This window comes from Oryzias melastigma, linkage group LG24 (assembly GCF_002922805.2).
Source record: "Oryzias melastigma strain HK-1 linkage group LG24, ASM292280v2, whole genome shotgun sequence".
NCBI lineage: Eukaryota > Metazoa > Chordata > Actinopteri > Beloniformes > Adrianichthyidae > Oryzias > Oryzias melastigma.
This window is the reverse complement of record NC_050535.1, coordinates 5,191,211-5,196,530: the sequence shown is the minus strand read 5'-3', so window position 1 is coordinate 5,196,530 and position 5,320 is coordinate 5,191,211. Positions and strand designations below refer to the sequence as shown.

At 38.6% G+C, this 5,320-nt stretch overlaps 1 long non-coding RNA gene across 1 annotated transcript in view; it reads right to left on the bottom strand.

Moving 5' to 3' along the window:
• Positions 1-5,081, bottom strand: part of LOC112158262 — an 11,609-nt gene extending 6,528 nt beyond the window's left edge. The window contains exon 1 of the long non-coding RNA XR_004947292.1: positions 4,411-5,081. This is a non-coding gene — a long non-coding RNA (uncharacterized LOC112158262). The remainder of the gene's footprint in view (positions 1-4,410) is intronic.
• Positions 5,082-5,320: the final 239 nt, after the last annotated feature.

Genomic DNA, 5,320 nt, shown 5'->3' with positions numbered 1-5,320 from the left:
TCAAATTAAAACAATTATCTGTAAATTAAATCAGCCAAAAAATATTAGCATATTGATAAAATATTAGCTGAACTCCAAAATAGCATATTAGCAAAATTATTTAGCTTGTTGCTTAATTACTAGCTGAACTCCATAGTAGCCTAAAGTTCCTCACTAAGATAAATTAGTCAAAAACGTTAGCATGTTGCTAAAATAGAAGCTAAAACTCTAAATTAGCCTAAAAACTCCACTAGATGACAAATCAGCCAAAAATGTTAGCATGTTGCTGAAATAAAAAGCTAAATTCAAAATTAGCCTAAAACCCCCAGTAGATAACAAATTAGCTAAAATTATTAGCATATTGCTAAAATATTAGCTAAACTCTAAAATAGCATAAAAAACTAATTTGAGGCCAAATCTCCCAAAAAAGCTAGCTTGTTGCTTAATTGCTAGCTAAACTCCATAAAAGCCTAAAGTTCCTCACTAAACTAAATTAGTCCAAAATGTTAGCATATTTCTAAAATAGAAGCTAAATTATCCAAAAATATTTCTGTAGATAACAAATTACCTGAAAAGATCAGCATTTTACTAAAATATTAGCTAAACTCCAAATTAGCATAAAATTGCTCAGTAAACTAAATCAGTCAAAAACGTTAGCATGTTGCTAAAACTCTAAATTAGCCTAAAAACTCCACTAGATGACAAATCAGCCAAAAAATGTTAGCATGTTGCTGAAATAAAAAGCTAAATTCAAAATTAGCCTAAAACCCCCAGTAGATAACAAATTAGATAAAAATTTTTTAGCATATTGCTAAAATATTAGCTAAACTCCAAAAAAGCATATTAGAAAAATTAATTAGATGCCAAATCTGCCAAAAAGCTAGCTTATTGCTTAATTATTAGCTGAACTCCATGATAGCCTAAAGTTCCTGACTAAGCTAAATTAGTCAAAAATGTTAGCATGTTGCTAAAATAGAAGCTAAATTATCCAAAAATATTTCAGTAGATAACAAATTGGCTGAAAACATCAGCATTTTACTAAAATATTAACTAAACTCCAAATTAGCATAAAATTCCTCAGCAAACTAAATCAGTCAAAAACGTTAGCATGTTGCTAAAATAGAAGCTAAAACTCTAAATTAGCCTAAAAACCCCACTAGATGACAAATCAGCCAAAAATGTTAGCATGTTGCTAAAATAGAAGCTAAATTTTCCAAACATATTTCAGTAGATAACAAATTAGTTGAAAACATCAAACATCAGCAGTGTGACACGGCCTTAAGGATTAATCTGAAGTTTACTAATACTCAACAATCTGTACCACATCCAGTGTGGTCGAGCCTCTAATGCTGGATGATGAAGAACTACAAAGTTTATAAAGCTGAAGTCAAACGACAGAAAGAATTGAAATGCAAAATCAAGAACACCAAATCAGCAAACACCAGTTTAGTTCACCAGTGGACAGACTGCCTAAGGACATGATTACAGTTCTGAGTCAATCAGAGCTTTTTAACTTGATGTCTTTGTTGAGAATCTAATCTCCTGTTCAAACATTTCAGTCACTCACAACATTATAAATGCAGTAATTCCATCTATTTTTAAACTTAAAACCCGAGTCTGTATGGAGACTTAGTGAGTCACCGTGGTTTTAAATACCACAGAAGATGAAGTCAGTACAGAAGCAGATGGCAATTAAATCCATACTTGAAGGAGGCACAGATTTATGGTATTTATATTCATTTATGGTTGAAATACAGAAGTTCAAACTAAGTACCATCAACGGTTTTTAAACACATTTTTAGGATAAAAATCCTCAATGTCCCCAATTCACCAAAGACTTAAATCTCCTCTCTTCTCTATCAGCTTCTGGTGTCCAGAAGAGAAGAGTAATGAAGTAAACACTTCTGAAGAAGAGCATGAACCTCTTAATAAAAGAGGAAATCTCAAACTCCCCAAACAAACTCACATGGTTTGTGCCTGCGGAGGGAAAAGAAGCAGCGGGATAATGAACAGGATGTTCCCCGTTTAACCGTCCCAAATGTGATGCAACGGCTGAAAAGGAAAATCCTGGATACAGATCTTCAGCAAAACGCACCTGGAAAATCAATGAGTGACTGGAACAGCTTCCAGAAAGATCCAAGAGTTGGAGGGTTAGAAACCCCAGAGTACGACATGTGAAGGAGAAATTCATGATGGTAAAAGTCTTGAGTTTTGGAGAGCCCAAAAAGGTGGGATGAATACCAAAGTATTACTTTATACGTGGACAGAGTAAAGTATATTTCAGTTGTAAATTGGTTTTTTGATTGATTTCTAAGCCATAGTTTATTGTTTTATCCAAAATTGAAGTTAAAGAGTTTTAAAGTTACAATTATCCTTTGAGCCATATTAAAGGGCGCATACCTTACAAAAATCAACTTTTTGAGCTTTTAGGTGTATTATAATATTCACTATAAACAACCCAAAAGTGGTATTTTGATCTACTCCTCTAAAAAGCTGCGCTCTCGAAACCAGCCCCTTCCAACCCACAAAAACGGAATCTCACAAGCTGATGTCACAGATTGAGAACAGCCCCTTTCAAGAACAGTCAACGCTGCCAGAACCGCCCTCCAGGCTAACACAGACAACCACTTTCTCCGCTCAGCTAGCGCTGCTCTGCCATTAGTGGTGATCAGCAGCTAGCTCCGCTGCTCAGCTAACGGTTCTCAGCTGCTAACTTTGCCACTCAGCTAGCGGTGCTCAGCCTCAAACTTTGCCGCTAGCTTCGCTGCTTAGCTAGTGTTACTCAGGCACTAACTTTGCTGCTCAGCTGGAGGTGATCAGCCGCTAACTTTGCCGCTGAGCTAGCAGTGCTCAGCCGCTAACTTCACTGCTAGCTTTGACAGTTAGCTAGCAGTGCTCAGCCGTTAATTTTACCGCTAGCTTTGCTGCTCAGCCGCTAGCTTTGCCGCTCAGCGAGTGTTGCTCAGCCGCTAACTTGGCCATTCAGCTAGCGGTGCTTAGCCACTAACTTCACTGCTAGCTTTGACAGTTAGCTAGCAGTGCTCAGCCGCTAACTTTACCGCTAGCTTTGCTGCTCAGCCGCTAACTTTACCGCTAGCTTTGCTGCTCAGCCGCTAGCTTTGCCGCTAGCTTTGCTGCTCAGCGAGTGTTACTCAGCCGCTAACTTCCCCACTAGCTAAGCAGCGAAACTAGCGGTGCTCAGCCTCAAACTTTGCCGCTAGCTTCGCTGCTCAGCTAGTATTACTCAGGTACTAACTTTGCTGCTCAGCTGGAGCTCATCAGCCGCTCAGCTAGCAGTGCTGAGCCGCTAACTTTACCGCTAGCTTTGACAGTTAGCTAGCAGTGCTCAGCCGCTAACTTTACCGCTAACTTTGCTGCTCAGCTGCTAGCTTCGCTGCTCAGCTAGTATTACTCAGGCACTAACTTTGCTGCTCAACTGCAGCTCATCAGCCGCTCAGCTAGCAGTGCTCAGCCACTAAATTTACCTCTAGCTTTGCTCCTCATGCTATCTTTGCCGCTGAGCTATCAGTGCTCAGCCGCTAGCTTTACCGCTCAGTTAAGCACATATTTGGTATGCACATCCATCTTTCCAAAACTTTCGGATGTTTATTTTTGAGGGGCAAAATTTTTATTTTTTTTTATTTAGTTGAAAATCTTACTTAACACAGAAAGATATGACTACTGATGACAATAGATCATCTTTTTGTGTTTCACCAACCAAATTTAATGCATAATTGGGTTAGACTAACTCTAGTACATTTGGTAAAATCCATGTTCTCATCCTACAAAATAAAGCTGGTGGGCTGCAGAAAACAAACTCTGGGAAAAGATGTGGAGAATTTCCGCCAGCACACATCATTTCAGAGGAGAAGAGCTGCCAACAAAGTGGGCAGTCTTTTTCCAACCCATGTTCACGTTTTCTGCTTGTTCACCAGGCTGCGTCTGCCTGTCTCCGTGCAGTTTGTATCCGTCAATCAGAAGTCTCTTTATGCATCGTCTGTCTCTTCCTGTAAACATCTGTCTTCCCTGCGAGGCGAACATCAGTTTCAAACCTCATTCTGTAAGTGAACGTCTCATAAAAAATACTCTATGATTCATGTTTGGCACACTTAAGCAATTATCCTTTAGTCATGAGTCCTCTTTTGTGACCTGTAAGCGATTTATCAAATAAAACTAAAAAAAAAAGAAAGGAAAAATACCCTCTAGCTCTTTTTGTTCTAAACCAGGTGATAATAATCAGACAAAACCAAAGACTGGGGGCCAAAAACGGTTGTGTTAGATGCACAGCAGCTCTTTGAAACCAGTACAGTGAGGTAGAGATGCGGTCCTTGACCCGGTTAATTAAAACACTGGTGGAGACGTAACACAATAAGCTCTTTGAAGTTAAACAACACTCCTATTCATGTTCCTAAATTAGCATTCCTTTCTCACCATGATTCTTTGAATTTACCAAGGACTCCGGGATAACACTGCCTCTCCTGCATGCTGGCACCACACCAAACGAAGCGTCTGAAGGGACGAGCCAGAACAAGAACACGTGTAATTAATGCCGAGTATCGCTTCATAGACAGAAAAAAAGGATGTTTTAATAGAACACAAGTTATAAAGTCTGGCTGCTTGAGAAGCGTGTAAAGATTTAGACAAAAACACAAATGGAGGGGATGGAAACTGAAAACAATGCAAGATCATAGTCAGATTTTCTTTCATATCAAACAAAAGAACCCATCAATTAATTTTCCTCGTCTCTTCGCTCTACAGCTCATTCCGAAAGGATAGTTCAGTGAAACGCCGACAACCGTGTTCATGTTCAAGCGCTTGTTAGGACTTTTTCTATCAGGCATCTTTCGTGACTATTAAATGGACACAGAAACCTCCACGATAGGCTGTTTGAGCCAATTGTTTTCTGTCACAATGAGTTTAAGAGGATGAAACCATGAGGTCAGGAGGTTCCTTTATGTTTAAATAAATGTTGAGAACCATCATACACTCATTTTTGCTGTAGATAAGAGGAATTACCTTTAAAACCAATCACAAACTTTGTGTGAGAAACTCCACATTTATTTACATTAAGCTTAAAGGGTAACCAAACAGAGAAGTTGACTCCACCCACAGCTGAAATGTGAAAATCTAGTCAGATCATGACACTGTAATACCTCGATTCAACCTGTAGGGGGCAGCACACAGACTATATTTTCAGGAATGAAACAAGTTTATTTTAATTTTTCAAACATTTCATCACTTTTAAAGCTCCATTTGTAGAAGTCAACAGCCACTAAAAAAGTTGATTTAGGGTCTGGTTATAAATATTGACACATTTTGGTGTTTAATTATTTACTGCAAC